Source organism: Lithobates pipiens, unplaced genomic scaffold, assembly GCF_037356315.1.
Source record: "Lithobates pipiens isolate NorthernLeopardFrog02 unplaced genomic scaffold, aLitPip1_a1.2 Scaffold_1, whole genome shotgun sequence".
Classification (NCBI taxonomy): domain Eukaryota; kingdom Metazoa; phylum Chordata; class Amphibia; order Anura; family Ranidae; genus Lithobates; species Lithobates pipiens.
The window spans coordinates 243,628,796-243,646,790 of record NW_027507685.1 but is presented as its reverse complement, the minus strand read 5'-3'; the positions used below and the strand labels follow the sequence as shown (position 1 = coordinate 243,646,790).

Genomic DNA, 17,995 nt, shown 5'->3' with positions numbered 1-17,995 from the left:
TAAAAGAGTGTGTCTAAAAATAAAAAGTGTAATAATAGTTGAACCCAATAAATCTGGGGACAAGGTGTGGGATATAGGTATAGTCACTAGAATAATGTAATAATGAAAAATTGTTTTAAAATAAATAATGAACCCCAATAAAACCCAAAAGGGGATGAGCAAATAAACCAAATAGTGCTGTGTTATACTTGCGTGAATAAAAATTTCATTTTGTATGATGCACTAATTAGAGGGAATAGCATGCGTGTATGCATGGAAATGTAAGTGCATAAATTGAGGTGAGTAAAATAAGTAAGAATGTGATGTGTGTGTATCATAATAGACAGAGGGAAATGATGAAATTACCCATGAACAAAAATGTGATGGTTGAATGAGAAAGGGGACAGAGTTTTTACCCGAATGTCGCTCCAAAGACAACACCAACAAACCAAGAGGTTGGTGTGTACAGACCCCATGCAGAGACCAGCGGCAACAGACAGCTGGCTCCGAGTGGGGTTTAAATATGCCGCCAACGCCACGCACGTGAGAACACACAGGGAGGGGCCACGCCTGGCCTGGATTAACAGCCAGCGACAGGCGTGCCGTGCCCTCCCAATGGCTACACGGAGGAGGAAATACCGAGCGCCGGCGCGATGACATCAGAGACTGACGTCATACGCACGGCGTAGGCTGCGTGGCGCCGATGCGCAAAGCGGAATCCACCGGAACATCCCGATCAGAGAGTGATAGGGGAGGAAGGGAGGATACGCTGGCGCATCGCAGTTCCCACAAGGAGGAAAAAGAGCCCAGCAACGCCCAAACACCCAACAGCCCCACACAGGACAACATCAGCTGGCTAGTGAGTGTGCAAAAAAGGGCCCTAATAGTTAAACATCCATGTGGGATACCTATGCAGTTATGCATTATAATTAATCTTAATCTATTAATCTTAATCTTGTTTTATATATTTTTTTTGGGGATATGTATTATAGCAGAAAGTAAAAAAAATATATATTTTTTTCAAAATTGCCGCTCTTTTTTTGTTTATAGCACAAAAAATAAAAACCGCAGAGGTGATCAAATACCACCAAATAAAGCTCTATTTGTAGGGGAAAAAAATATTTTTTTTTTGGGTATACTAGAAAAAAAATATATGAAAATAAAAATGCCATAAATATATCCCCTATTTTGTAGATGCTATTACTTTTGCGCAAAGCAATCAATATACGCCTATTGTGATTTTTTTTCCCCAGAAATATGTAGAAGAATATATATCAGCCTAAACTGATGAAAAAAAACATTTTTTTTTTTTTTTTTTTTTAAATTGGGAAATTTATTATAGCAAAAAGTAAAAAATATGGTGTTTTTTTTCAAAATTGTCACTCTTTTTTTGTTTATAGCACAAAAAAGGTGATAAAATACCACCAAATAAAGCTCTATTTGTGGGGGGAAAAAAGAATTTTGTTTGGGCAAAAATCGCTGATTTACTAGAAAAAAAATATATGAAAATAAAAATGCCATAAATATATCCCTTATTTTGTAGATGCTATAACTTTTGCGCAAAGCAATCAATATACGCCTATTGCGATTTTTTTTTTTTTGTTGCCAGAAATATGTAGAAGAATATATATCAGCCTAAACTGATGAAAAAACATATTTTTTTTTGTAAAAATTGGGAAATTTATTATAGCAAAAAGTAAAAAATATGGTGTTTTTTTTCAAAATTGTCGCTCTTTTGTTTATAGCGCAAAAAAAATAAAAAACACAGAGATGATCAAATACCACCAAAAGAAAGCTCTATTTGTAGGGAAAAAAAAAAAGGACGTCACTTTTGTTTGGGTACAGCACCGCACGACCGCGCAATTGTCAGTTAAAGCGCCGCACCGTTAAGGGTGTAAATCCTTCCGGGATCTGAAGTGGTTCTGTGCATGTAAAAGCAGTTGTCCCAATACTTTTGGTAATATAGTGTACATGTGAATGAGCCCTAAACCTTTTCCCGTTGACCACTCATGAAGTGCCGGACCTCCCCGGGTCCCCTTTGTCCGTGGAGTGGTAGCCGGGGCCCCGTTGAGCGGAGTCTGCGCTCTTCACGCTACGCTGGGATCCTCCTCCGTCTGTCATCTTTGTTTCCTGGCCTGGGAAGTTATTTGCAGCATTTCTGTTTCGAGTCACTCCGGGGCAAACTAGAGACCACATTCCTCGGCTGCCGCTTAGACGGGATTTTCCTCGCTCCGAGCCTCGCTGCTGCCCCTCTTGTTTTTCACTGGATTTCACTCGGAGGATTTGCGAAGAACATTCGCTGTGTGGGGGGTGGCAGAAGATTATTTTGCATGAAAGCGAAGGTTCAAAAACTTTATTTTAAATATACTGTATTATTTTATTAATATTATTTTATTTTATTTTATTATTATACAACAACCGCTTAGGATATGAATCCCCTTCCTGAGCACCGGATGCCTTTGCAAAACCAGATATTACCTTGTAAAAAGTCAAAGTGACATCATCACTGTGCTATACATAAAGTGTGCAGAGATATAACTCCCAACTGTCCCGGATTTCACGGGACTGTCCCGGATTTCACGGGACTGTCCCGGATTGCACGGGACTGTCCCGGATTTCACGGGACTGTCCCGGATTTCACGGGACTGTCCCGGATTTGGAGCAATGTCCCTCTGTCCCTCTTTGCCCCTCATTTTGGTCTGATCTATAGAGTTGTATATAAAATGCACTTTTTATCTTTCAAAAAGTGTTTCCCAGCGCTAAACCTTTCATCTGATTTCTAAATTGCTGCCTTTGTTAATTTTAAAAGCCAATATAAAGGAATAGTAGTGGTAAACAAAAGCCCTTGTGGATTATTTGTCCTGTGGCAGGGAGGGCGTGTCCTATTCCTACATATGTTTGCTAGTAGGTGTGCCTCATTCCCATCTCCAAATGTTGGGAGGTATGCATAACCTGTGCAGAGACTTAACTCCCAACTGTCCCGGATTTCGAGGGACTGTCCCTGATTTCGTGGGACTGTCCCTGATTTCGAGGGACTGTCCCTGATTTCGTGGGACTGTCCCTGATTTCGTGGGACTGTCCCTGATTTCGAGGGACTGTCCCTGATTTCGAGGGACTGTCCCTGATTTCGTGGGACTGTCTCTGATTTCGTGGGACTGTCCCTGATTTCGAGGTACTGTCCCTGATTTCGTGGGACTGTCCCTGATTTCAAGGGACTGACCCTGATTTCAAGGGACTGACCCTGATTTCGAGGGACTGTCTCTGATTTCGAGGGACTGTCCCTGGATATTAGTGGTTAAAAAAATCACTTATGGATTTTATTAACCTTTTTTTTATTTTTATGGTTATGTCCCCTTTAATGGGTGTGGCAGGGGGGCGTGTCCTGTGCCTACATATGTTTGCTAGTAGGTGTGCCTCATTCCCATCTCGAAATGTTGGGAGGTATGCATAACCTGTGCAGAGACTTAACTCCCAACTGTCCCGGATTTCGTGGGACTGTCCCTGATTTCGAGGTACTGTCCCTGATTTAGTGGGACTGTCCCCGATTTCGAGGTACTGTCCCTGATTTAGTGGGACTGTCCCCCGATTTCGAGGGACTGTCCCTGATTTCGTGGGACTGTCCCCGATTTCAAGGGACTGTCTCTGATTTCGAGGGACTGTCCCTGTTTTGGAGCTGTAGATGTCCTTCTGTCCCTCTTCCCCCCCTCATTTGTCCCTCATTTTGGTCAGATCTATATAGTTGTATATAAAATACACTTTTTATCTTTCAAAAAGTGTTTCCCAGTGCTAAACCTTTCATCTAATTTCTAAATTGCTGCATTTGTTAATGTTAAAAGCCAATAAAGGAATAGTAGTGGTAAAACAAAAGCCCTTGTGGATTTTATTAACCTTTTTTTTTTTGGGTTATGTCCCCTTTAAGGGGTGTGGCAGGAGGGCGTGTCCTATTCCTACATATGTTTTCTAGTAGGTGTGCCTCATTCCCTTCTCCAAATGTTGGGAGGTATGCATAACCTGTGCAGAAATTAACTCCCAACTGTCCTGGATTTTGCGGGACTGTCTCCGATTAGTCCCTCTGTCCCTCTTTCCCCCTCATTTGTCCCTCATTTTGGTCTGATCTATATAGTTGTATATAAAATGCTCTTTTTATCTTTCAAAAACTGTTTTCCAGCGCTAAACCTTTCATCTGATTTCTAAATTTCTGCATTTGTAAATTTCAAAATCCAATATAAAAGAATAGTAGTGGTAAAGAAAAGTCCTTGTGGATTTAATTAACTTTTTCTTTTTTTTTGGTTAATTCTCCTTTAAGGGGGTGTGGCAGGGGGCGTGTCCTATGCCTACATACATTTGCTAGTAGGCGTCCCTCATTCCCATCTCAAAATGTTGGGAGATATGAGGATATGAATCCACTTTATAAACACCGGATGCCTTTGCAAACCCAGATATTACCTTGTAAAAAGTAGAAGTGACATCATCACTGTGCTGTACATAACCTGTGCAGAGACATAACTCCCAACTGTCCCGGATTTCACAGGACTGTCCCGGATTTGGAGCAATGTCCCTCTGTCCCTCATTCCTCCTCATTTGTCCCTCATTTTGGTCAGATCTATATAGTTGTATATAAAATACACTTTTTATCTTTCAAAAAGTGTTTCCCAGCACTAAACCTTCCATCTGATTTCTAAAGTACCTCTGTTGTTGTACATTTCAAAAGCAAGTATAAAGGAACAGTAGTGGTAAAAAAAAAAAAAAAGCACTTGTGGGTTTAGCTAATCTTTTTTTTTGTATACTTCTCCTTTAAGGGGCGTGGCAGGGGGTGTGTCCTATGCCTGCATACTTTTGCTAATAGGTGTCCCTCATTCCCATCTAAAAAAGTTGGGAGGTATGGCAGAGAGAGCAGAGCTGTGAGAGGGGCTCCACCCACAAGTTAGCGCCACCCACTACAGGCGGCCTGCAGAAAACGTCAGGAGGGGGTGGAGACCAGACCAGTCACCCTGCACAAGGAGAGAGAAAGCGGAGCTGTGGGAGGGGCCCAAGGGCTCCACCCACTACTGGTTGCCTACAGAAATCTACAGGAGGGGGCGGAGACATGACCAGTCACCCTGCATAAAGAGAGAGCCGAGCTGTGGGAGGGGCCCAGCAGGCTCCACCAACTACAGGCTTCCTGCAGAAAAACGACAGGAGGGGCGGAGACAAGATCAGTCACCCTGCAGGAGAAGAGAGCAGAGCTGTGGGTGGGGCCCAGCAGGCTCCACCTACTACAGGCTGCCTTCAGAAAATGACAGGAGGGGGCGGAGACCAGATCAGTCACCCTGCACAAGGAGAGAACAGAGCTGTGGGAGGGGCCCAACGGGCTCCACCAACTACAGGCTTCCTGCAGAAAAACGACAGGAGGGGCGGAGACAAGATCAGTCACCCTGCAGGAGAAGAGAGCAGAGCTGTGGGTGGGGCCCAGCAGGCTCCACCTACTACAGGCTGCCTTCAGAAAATGACAGGAGGGGGCGGAGACCAGATCAGTCACCCTGCACAAGGAGAGAACAGAGCTGTGGGAGGGGCCCAACGGGCTCCACCCACTACTGGCTGCCTGCAGAAATCTACAGGAGGGGGCGGAGACAAGACCAGTCACCCTGCAGGAGAAGAGATCAGAGCAGTGGGAGGGGTGCAGCAGGCTCCACCCACTATAGTCTGCCTGCAGAAAACTACAGGAGGGGGGTGGAGACAAGACCAGTCACCCTGAACAAGGAGAGAGTAGAGCTGTGGGAGGGGCCCAGCAGGCTCCACCCACTACAGTCTGCAGAAAACAACAGACGGGGGCGGAGACATGAACAGTCACCCTGCAGAAGGAGAGAACAGGGCCGTAGGAGGAGACAGGCAGGCCCCACCCTCTACAAGCTGTTTGTAGAAAACTACAGGAGGGGGCGGAGACAAGACCAGTCACTCTGCAGAAGGAGAAAGTAGAGCTGTGGGAGGAGACAGGCAGGCACCACCCACTACAGGCTGTTTGTAGAAAACAACAGGAGGGGGCGGAGACAAGACCAGTCACCCTGCACAAGGAGAGAGCAGAGCTGTGGGAGGAGCCCAGCAGGCCCCACCCACTACTGGCTGCCTGCAGAAGTCTACAGGAGGGGGCGGAGAAAGGACCGGTCACCCTGCAGAAGCAGAGAGTAGAGCATTGAGCGGTCTTTATTACAGAAAGGAAGGATTGCTGCACAGATCTGGAAGAAATACACAAAGCACACAGAGATTGAAGGGGGAATACACAGGAACAATGGACTATTATTTTTTAGTTCAGCTATAATTTTAAAGACTTTATAAATATGCAGCTTTCATGGTCACACCTATGTGACTGGTGTGGCTCACGTTTGCACAGGCACAGCAGCCCTTCTAGTCCAAGGGACAGATGATGGGCAAATGTCCATCTATTGGAAAGATATATTGAATATTTTATTTTTCCCAGATATACACTTTCTTTTTTAGCTCCTGAAATAGAATTTATAGTATATGTTAGGTGAATATTTGTATTTATCATTATGTCATTTTGCCGTGGCTGTCATATTTTACACTCTTGCTGTACCATATTTCCATTATTATATTACAGATATGTCTATATGTCCTCTAATGGCTTTTTGTATTTCTAGGTAAGGGAAGAAATTCATACGCCTCCATTGCTGATGTCATTCTGAAAATGCTAGCTGTCTGGCTCAAGTTTCGGTCCATTCTGCATGCTGGGGCGGTGACGTCGCAAGGGGGTGGGGCCACCAGGTGACATCATTGAGTGGCCCCACCCCTTTGCCTATTTAAGAACTGTCAGACGGAGGAGCGGGCAGTTGGCTGTTAGCCTTCAATGAGTGCAGAGCTTTTTTTTTTCTCCGGGTCCAGCAGGTGGTGTGATTGACGGTGGATCTACATCGGGGGACATTGTTTTTGGATTTTTAATAAAGGAATTGTCAAAAACGATGTTCGTGTTTTTTTTTTTACTTTTTTTTGGTTGAACGAGCAGGGGTAAAATGTACCTGATACCCATTCACATCCACCCATTCACATGGGGGGGACAGAATCTGGGGACCCCCTTATTAAAGGGGGCTTCCAGATTCCGATAAGCCCCCCGCCCTCAGACCTCCACAACCACGGTCCAGGGTTGTGGGGGAAGAGGCCCTTGGCCCCATCAACATAGGGACAAGAAGCTTTTGGGTGGGGGGGCTGAGCCCCCCTTGCCCCAAAGCACCCCCCCATGTTGGGGGCATGTGGCCTGGTATGGTTCAGGAGAGGGGGGCGCTCGCTCATCCCCTCCCTTTCCTGAGCTGCTGGGCCGCATGCTTGGATAAGGGTCTGGTATGGATTTGGGGGGCCCCACGCCATTTTAAAAATAAGTTTTGGTGTGGGGTTCCCCTCCAAATCCACACTGGACCTGAAGGGCCTGGTATGGATTTGGGGGGGCTTTATGCCATTTTTCTTTATTTCGGCGTGGGGTCACCCTCTAAATCCATACCGGACCTGAAGGACCTGGTATGGATTTGATGGGGGGGCCCACGCCATTTTTTTGATTTGGCGTGAGGTTCCCCTCCAAATCCATACCGGACCCGAAGGGCCTCATATGGATTTGGGGGGACCCCATGCCATTTTTCTTCATTTTGATATGGAGTTCCCCTCTAAATCCATACTGGGCCTGGTATGGATTGGGGGGGGGCATGCCATTTTTCTTTATTTTGGCATGGGTTTCCCTTCTAAATCCATACTGGACCCGAAGAGCCTGGTATGGATTTGGGGGGGGTGGGGGACAAATTTTTTTTCACAAATATTTTAGCAATTCGTTTTTTTTTACATTCATCTGTCAGCGGGGAACCCCGCTGACAGCTGATGACTCATCGGTTGTTAAGGACACGGCAGCCGGCTTCCTGGCCCGCCCCTCAGCAACCAGCTATATACTGTGTTTTTAAAGGGGGGGGGGGACCACAAACGCAAAATGCATCAAAAAGGCAACACTTGCGTTTCTGGTGTGACTTCATTGAAGTCTATTACCTGCAAAACACGAAAAAAAAAAAAAGTCCCTGACCCTTTCCGGCTGAAAAATGCATAGAGGTGAACGCTTACCGTTGGAAACCATGTGAAAAACGGATTGTAGTGCCCTTCTGCAAATTGCAAAACGCACCAAAAAGCGCATAGGTGTGAACGTAGGGGCACGTCACATGACTCGGTGAGAGGTGACGGCAGCAGACGCTTTCCCTAATTGGCATGGCTCCCTCGTTGCAGCACCTCGCTCGCTAGAGAAGATGGAGAAACGACAGAGAGCGACAGAGCGAAAGCTCTTTGGTTCGGCCAGCGGGGGTGGGTGGTGGAGGGGGGGGGGGACGCCATAAGGAAGGTGAGTGGATCTCGGAATTGTCCCGGTGGGATTTAATTAAATACAGAAAGATGGGATCTGCGCTCCGCTAGGAGATTCCTTGTGCCAGAAAATAAAAAAAATGGATTGTGGATGACGCAGCGCTCCACCCAGCGCCCGGCGTCTGACGAGCCGCATATGAACGAGCTTAATCACAGATCAACTCCTACCGAAGGCGAACCCCAGCCACACGCTGGGAGCATTGTTTTCCCTCCGTCTGTGCAGAATGAATCGCCTTCCACTGAGGAAAGGGGGGGGAAAAAAAAAAACGCCGAGCACGAGGCACAACCTGGATTTGTAATTTGCACGTATGGCTGCCACTATAAAGATTTATAGATATATATTACATACATAAAATAAAATAATATATACAATACGATATACAATTATAATATTATATATAAACAATGTAAAATTATACAGTATATAGTATATGTAAAATAAAATAATATATACAATATTCCACAGATATACAATCAGAATATAAGAATAATATAATACAATATAAGAATAATATTATAATATAATATAATATAAGAATAACACAATATAATATAATATAATATAAGAATAATATAATATAATATAATATAAGAATAATACAATATAATATAATATAATATAATATAATATAATATAATATAAGAATAATATAATATAATATAAGAATAATACAATATAATATAATATAAGAATAATATAATATAATATAATATAAGAATAATATAATATAATATAATATAAGAATAATATAATATAATATAATACAATATAAGAATAATACAATATAATATAAGAATAATATTATAATATAATATAATATAAGAATAACACAATATAATATAATATAATATAATATAAGAATAATACAATATAATATAATATAATATAATATAAGAATAATATAATATAATATAATATAAGAATAATACAATATAATATAATATAAGAATAATATAATATAATATAATATAAGAATAATACAATATAATATAATATAATATAAGAATAATATAATATAATACAATATAAGAATAATACAATATAATATAAGAATAATATTATAATATAATATAATATAAGAATAATATAATATACTATAATATAATATAATATAATATAAGAATAACACAATATAATATAATATAAGAATAACACAATATAATATAATATAAGAATAATATAATATAATATACTATAATATAAGAATAATACAATATAATATAATATAATATAAGAATAACACAATATAATATAATATAATATAAGAATAATACAATATAATATAATATAAGAATAATATAATATAATATAATATAATATAAAGCTTTAGAAGGTGAACAGCACGGTGGTCCATGCAAGTAACTAATTTTAGAAATGCAACTGCACTGGCCATTTTGGACCTGCGTTTGTCACTAACATTGCACTGATACTGACTGCAGGTCGCAAGGGCACTGCAATTTGAACGCGGTGCAGAAAAAAAACATGGGCTTGCCAAACGGCTTGTTAGTGTGAACCGGGGCGGAGTAAATTGTATAGAATGTGTTAATGATAATAAGAAAATCTGTAAAAATTGATTCCCTGCAGACAATAGACACCCCCCCCCCCCCATCAAGAATAAATCCACCCAGAAACAATAAACCCACAGCAACAATAGATCCCTCCTAGGAACAATAGACCCACAGCAACAATAGATCACTCATAGGAACAATAGGTCCATCCTAGGAACAATAGACCAACAGTAACCAATAGATCCCTCCTAGGAACAATAGACCCACGGCAACAATAGATCCCTCCTAGAAACAATAGACCAAGTGCAACAATAAATCCCTACTAGGAACAATAGACCCACTGCACTGCAACAAATTATCCCTCCTAGGAACAATAGACCCACAGCAACAATAGATCCCTTCTAGGAACCATAGACCCACTGCAACAATAGATCCCTCCTGGAACAATAGAACTTCAGCAACAATAAACTCCTGAGCAAAAAAAAAACCCCAATAACAATAAATCCACCCAACACAAATAGACCCACAGCAAAAAATAGATCCCTCCTAGGAACAATAGACTCCCTGAGCAAAGAAGACACCACCAGCAACAATAGATCCTACCTAGGAACAATGGACTCCCAGCAACAATAGATCTATCCTAAAAACAGTAGACCTCTAGCAACAATACACTCCCCAAGCAAACAAAAAAAAGACACCCCCAGCAACAATAAATCCATCCAAGACTAATAAACCCCCAGCAACAAAAGATCCCTCCTAGGAACAATAGACCCACTGCAACAATAGATTCCTCCTAGGAACAATAGACCCACTGCAACAATAGATCACTCATAGGAACAATAGGTCCATCCTAGGAACAATAGACCAACAGCAACAATAGATCCCTCCTAGGAACAATAGACCCACGGCAACAATAGATCCCTCCTAGAAACAATAGACCAAGTGCAACAATAAATCCCTACTAGGAACAATAGACCCACTGCACTGCAACAAATTATCCCTCCTAGGAACAATAGACCCACAGCAACAATAGATCCCTTCTAGGAACCATAGACCCACTGCAACAATAGATCCCTCCTGGAACAATAGAACTCCAGCAACAATAAACTCCTGAGCAAAAAAAAAACCCCCAATAACAATAAATCCACCCAACACAAATAGACCCACAGCAAAAAATAGATCCCTCCTAGGAACAATAGACTCCCTGAGCAAAGAAGACACCACCAGCAACAATAGATCCCTCCTAGGAACAATGGACTCCCAGCAACAATAGATCTATCCTAAAAACAGTAGACCTCCAGCAACAATACACTCCCCAAGCAAACAATAAAAAGACACCCCCAGCAACAATAAATCTATCCAAGACTAATAAACCCCCAGCAACAAAAGATCCCTCCTAGGAACAATAGACCCACTGCAACAATAGATCCCTCCTAGGGACAATAGACTCACAGCAACAATAGATGCCTTCCAGGAACAATAGACCCACTGCAACAATAGATCCCTCCTAGAAACAATAGACCCACAGCAACAATATATCCCTCCTAGGAACAATACACCCACAGCAACAATAGGTAACTCCTGGAACATCAGACCTCCAGAAACAATAAACTCCCTGAGCAAAAAAAAAAGACACCCCGCCCCCAACAACAATAAATCCAGCCAACACAAATAGACCACCAGCAACAATAGATCCCTCCTAGGAACAATAGACACCCAGCAACAATAGACTCCCTGAGCAAAAAAGACACTATCAGCAACAATAGATTCACCCAGAAACAATAGACCCACAGCAACACTAGATCCCTCCTAGGAATAATAGACCCCCAGCAACAATAGACCCCTCCTAGGAACAATAGACCCCAGCAACAATAGACTCCCTGACAAAAAAAAGACACCACTAGCGAAATCCCCTCCTCCCCCAGCAACAATAGACCTCTGGCAACAATAGTCTCCCCCAACAAAAAAAAAATCTTCCCCAGCAAGACCCCCTCCAGGAACAATGGGTCTCCCGGCAGTCAGCTGAATAGAACCTCCAGCAGCCAGCAACAGTAGACCCCTCCCTCAACAGTACATCCCTCCCAGCATAAGACCCCTCAGCAACAATAGACCCCTGCCAGCAATAGATCCCCCCAGAAACAATAGCTCTCTCCAGCAACAATAGATCCACCTCAGCTACAATAGACCTCCTCTTGCAACAATAGATCTCCCAGCAGATAGGTTGAATAGAACCTCCAGCAGCCAGCAACAGCAGACCCTTCAAGTGAATGGGGGCGCAATGCAAGCCCTGTGTGTAACACATTCAGTTGTGGCGCACTAGTGCAGAATTTAAGGGGTTAAAGCAGCCAGCGAGGAGGCGTGGCTTGCTCTTTAGACACCAACGCTAGGGTGACCGAGCCCTTAAAGGGACACAGGGAGGTAAAAGTAATCTTTGACCTCCCATCAAGTGACTTGATGTCATTGGCCCACTGCAGGCAGGAGGAAGCATTTCCTCAGCCACCCTTCCCCCAGTGATCAGTCTGTACATTGGTAACAAGTCACAAGGTCAGGGGGCTGGTCTGTGTCAGACATTTGTGAACATAGCTAAGAACTGGCACCAGGATTTATATAATTATGTCATCTCTCATTCCACAAAGATGCTGACCCCCAGTATTTTTACAGAGGAAAGCAGAGGAAGGGCACTGTGAGGGGGAGTACTGTGATCTCTATGAGAGGTAATAAATAAGTTCCTGGAGGTCCATGAAAGGAACCAGGTAGTGCGGAGCCGCCCGATCGCTTTCCTCTGAGATATATTGTGTGCAAGTCCCCCCCGCCAACAATGTTTAGTGTCACTTCAAGGATCTTTTGTTAATCAAAAAAGTGTAATCTTCCATCCAATGAGAATTGAGGATGACAGTCACATGGCTACAAATAAAGATCCGTGTGTTGGAGCTTTGTGAATTGAGCCCAATAGATGTGAACTTACCATATCCACTGGCCGACCTGACCTTTGACCTTTTCTGGCACTTTGTCTTCAAGTTTCAATCAGCATTCATCCACCAGAAAATTCCTCAGAACCCCCAAACATTATACATGTTTCTTTTAGCAGAGACCCCAGGGAATAAAATGGCGATCGTTGTCATTTTTCATGTCACACTGTATTTGTGCAGCGGTTTTATCAACCGCAGTGTTTTGGGAAAAAAAATACACTTTTAATTTAATTTAATTTAATATGCAAAAAAAATAACACAATATATAACCCAAATTTTTTGTAAAATATAAAAGATGGCGTTACGCCGAGCAAATAGATACCAAACATGTCACACTTTAACCACTTGCTTTCCGGGCACTTATACCCCCTCCCCCCTCCTGCCCAGGCCAATTTTCAGCTTTCAGCGCTGTCACACTTTGAATGACAATTACTCGGTCATGCTACACTGTACTCAAATGAAAATGTTACCATTTTGTTCACACAAATGGAGTTTTCTTTTGGTGGTATTTAATCACCACTGGAGTTTTTATTTTTTGTTAAACAAACAAAAAAAGACAGAAATTTTTGAAGAAAAAAAAAAAGTTTCATAGTTTGTTATAAAATTTAGCAAACGGGTAATTTTTCTCCTTCATTGATATTCGCTGATGAGGCTGCGCTGTTGGGCACAGATAAGGCGACACTGATGGGCACAGATAAGATGGCACTGATGGGCACAGATAAGGCGACACTGATAGGCACAGATAAGGTGACACTGATAGGCACAGATAAGATGACACTGATGGGCACAGATAAGGCGACACTGATGGGTACAGATAAAATGGCATTGATGGGCACTGATAAGGCAACACTGATAGGCACAGATAAGGCAACAATGATAGGCACAGATAAGATGGCACTGATGGGCACTGATAAGGCAACACTGATAGGCACAGATAAGGCAACACTGATAGGCACAGATAAGATGGCACTGATGGGCACTGATAAGGCAACACTGATAGGCACAGATAAGGCAACACTGATGGGCACAGATAAGGCAACACTGATGGGCACAGGTAAGACGACACTGATAGGCACAGATAAGGCGACACTGATAGGCACAGATAAGGCGACACTGATAGGCACAGATAAGATGACACTGATGGGCACAGATAAGGTGACACTGATAGGCACAGATAAAATGGCATTGATGGGCACTGATAAGGCAACACTGATAGGCACAGATAAGGCAACACTAATAGGCACAGATAAGATGGCACTGATGGGCACTGATAAGGCAACACTGATAGGCACAGATAAGGCAACACTGATAGACACAGATAAGATAGCACTGATGGGCACTGATAAGACGGCCCTGATGGGTGACACTGATGGGGGCATTGATGGGTGGCACTGACAGATGGCACTGATGGGCAATGATAGGTGGCATTGATGGGCACTGGTAGGTGGCACTGTTAGGTGGTATTGATAGGCAGCACTGGTAATGACCCATTGATTTATTTATAGGTGGCACTGATAGGCGGCACTGTGGGCACTGATAGGCCACACTGTGAGGTGACACTGTAGGCACTGATGGGTGGTACTGTGGGCACTGGTAGGTGGCGCTGGTGGGCGGTGATAGGTACCTTCACAATCGGGACCTACGTAGGGTGAGGAGGAATAATAGCCAATCACTGGCTCTGTTTACATCACATGATGATGATCAGCTGTCATTGGGTGTCAGCTGATCACGTGGTAAGGGATCGAGATCTCATAGACTCGCTGATCACAGAGCACACCATGCGCACCCTGCAGGGGAGGATGTCCAGGGACGCCCTCCCGGCAAATGAAGTCCACGCTGCAGCCGTCTTTCTGCTATAGCGCAGACGGCGAGCGGTTAATATTGCGCATCCTCATAGAATGGCGACAAACTAGAATAATTAAAAATCTCCATAAGCGACACTTTACATTTTTTTTTTTTTACAGGTTACCAGTTTAGAGTTTTAGCGGAGATCCAGCAGTAGAATTATCGCTCTCGCTCTGACGTTCGCGGTGATACCTCACATGTGTGGCGGGAACATTGTTTACATATTCGGGCGCAACTTACATACGCGTTCACTTCTGCGCCTGAGCACGGAGGAATGGGATCGCTTTAAACATTTTGATTATTTTATTTATTTTTTACTCTGTCCCTTTATTTATTTGTTTTTTAATTACTTTCATTCCCATTACAAGAAATGTAAACATCCCTTGTAATAGAAATAAGAGATGACCCCCTAAAGCCATGATCACTTCTTGTTATTCATTCCCCAATTTGTGTTATCATCTGTTCTATGCAATATGATCAGCAATACCAATTCATTGTATTCATTTATATTGAAAGGTATTTTGTCAAAAATAATAAAAATGTAAAAGTAAAATGAAAAAAAAAAAAAAAAATAAGAGATGACAGGCCCTCTTTACAAGGTCTGGGGGAGTCGGTAAGACCCCAAAAATTTTCTTTATCTTTAAAAGCAAAAGATCGAAATAAAAATAAAAATAATAAAGTGATCTTTTGCTTAAAAAACAAACAAACAAAAAACAAAACAAAAAAAAAACGATTTACTTCTGCCCTAGACCGGAAGTGAGGTCATGGCGTCGCTCCGGTCCTCCAAGACCATAGAGGTGATCAGAGACGGTCGGGGTGTCTGGTGGACCTCTATGGCCAGCCGTGCAAACCATCAGATCGTTTCTTGGCTGCGCCGGTAAAAGCGGTAAGCCCTAGAAACATCGGCGAGTGACGGGAGGAGGGGGGGGGGGGGGGCGACCCCTCCTCGCTGTTTCTGAAAGCGATCCAGCGGCTAATTAATTTATTCATTTAAATTAAATTGAATTAATAATTAATTATTAATTCAATTTAATAATTAATTATTAATTAATAATTAATTAATAATTAATTAAACCCCTTCACGCCCACTGTACGCAAATATGCGTTCGCGGCTTGAAGGGGTTGCACTGGGGTCCTATGCAGCTGCAGGCATCACCCCGGTACCATTGTTTAGAGCCGACGGTCGGCTTTCTTGGCATAACAACCGATGCGGCTAAAAGCCGCTCGGCTGTTGTTATTCTAAAGAGTGTGAGGGGACGCCCCCCCCCTCCCTCCCTTCCTGCCTTCCGCGGCTCTCCTATCCAACCGGGAGGCCCGAGCGACCAGCCAACACGTCCGCCGGCTGGTCGAACACCCGAATGAACCCAGAATCGGCTTCGATCGGTGTCTCGGATCTAGTAACCTGGCAGCGATGTCATGAAATCACTTTCCGGTGCCAATGGCGCCGGTTTTTATAAATCCCCAGTGTTCCAAAACGCCGGTTTTGGCGTTATAAATACTTTTAAGCGCAAAGGAGGGATTTGGGGTCTTTTAGACCCCCCGATCCCCCCATAAAGAGTACCTGTCACCACCTATTACTGTCACAAGGGATGTTTACATTTGTGACAGCAATAAAAATTATCAGATTTTTATTATTTTTTTCTAAAACAGTGAAAAAAAAATTAAGAATAAAATAAAAAAATAAATGGAAAGTGCCCCCATCCCTCCGTGCTCGTGCGCAGAAGCGAGCGCCTACGGAAGCCTCACCTGAAAATGTAAACAGTGTTCAAACCACACAGGTGAGGTATCGCCGCGATCGTCAGAGCGAGAGCAATAATTCTAGCACCAGACCTCTTCTGTATCTCTGAACTGGTAACCTGTAGACATTTTTAAAACGTCGCCTATGGAGATTTTTTAAGTACCGTAGTTTGTCGCCATTCCACGAGTGTGCGCAGTTTTAAATCGTGACATGTTAGGTATCCATTTACTCGGAATAACATCATCTTTCACATTGTACAAAAAAAATGGGCTAACTCTACTGTTTTTTTTGTGTCTTTTTTACCTAAACAATTGCGTTTGAAAGACCGCTGCACAAATACCATGTGACATAAAATATTGCAACGATCGCCATTCTATTCTCTAGGGTCTCTGCTAAAATAATAATAATAATAATATACATATATATATTATTATATATATTTATATATATATATATATATATATATATATATATATAAAAATATATATATATATATATATATATATATATATATATATATATATATATATATATATATTTTTTTTTTTTTTTTTTTTGCTTAGAACACCCAAACATTATAAATATATATATATATATATATATATATATATATATATATATATATATATATATATTTCTGACAATTGTTAAAATCCATGTTTCTAGCAAGAAAAAACACCCAAACACATATATATATATATATATATATATATATATATATATATATATATATGTGTGTGTGTGTGTGTGTGTGTGTGTATGTATGTCCCCGATTTGGAGCAATGTCCCTCTGTCCCTCATTCCTCCTCATTTGTCCCTCATTTTGGTCTGATCTATATAGATGTATATAAAATACACTTTTTATCTACCAAAAAGTGTTTCCCAGTGCTAAACCTTTCATCTGATTTCTAAATTGCTGCATTTGTAAATTCCAAAAGCCAATATAAAGGAATAGTAGTGGTAAAAAAATCACTTGCGGGTTTGAAAAATCTTGTTTTTTTGTGCGAGTCTCCCTTAAGGAGGCGTGTCCTATGCCTGAATACTTTTGCTGATAGGTGTCCCTCATTGGGAGGTATGTATATATATATTTATATTTATATATATTTGGGTGTTCTAAGCCATTTTCTTGCTAAAAACATGGATTTTAACCCAGAAAAAGGCTTAGGCATGAAAGAGATAATAATAATAATAATAATAATAATAATAATGAATTAATAACAGTAATAATAAATGCATCAAATAATAATAATAATAATAATAATACATTAAATTAATAATAATTAACACAATACAATTAATAATTCATTCATAATAAATGAATTAGCCGCTTGGACCGCTGGAAAAAATTATTTGAATGATTAGCCATAACCCCGGTAAACCACTTGCAAATCGCAACGTATATATACACTACATATTGTGGTTGGCAAATGAATATATATATATATATATATATGTGTGTGTGTGTGTAAAGTAGGACACGTGTATTACGATCGGACTGTAAATGCTAATTTTCTGTTCATGAATTTTCGGTGCAGCGACACGAAGGCAGAACAGACCGGAGTTTGAATTGCGCTCA

At 41.7% G+C, this 17,995-nt stretch overlaps 1 long non-coding RNA gene across 1 annotated transcript; it reads left to right on the top strand.

The window, feature by feature from the left end:
• Positions 1-2,187: 2,187 nt before the first annotated feature.
• Positions 2,188-6,933, top strand: LOC143986516 (uncharacterized). Its single transcript, XR_013276539.1, has 2 exons — positions 2,188-2,321; positions 6,615-6,933. It is a non-coding gene; the product is annotated as an uncharacterized LOC143986516 (long non-coding RNA).
• Positions 6,934-17,995: the final 11,062 nt, after the last annotated feature.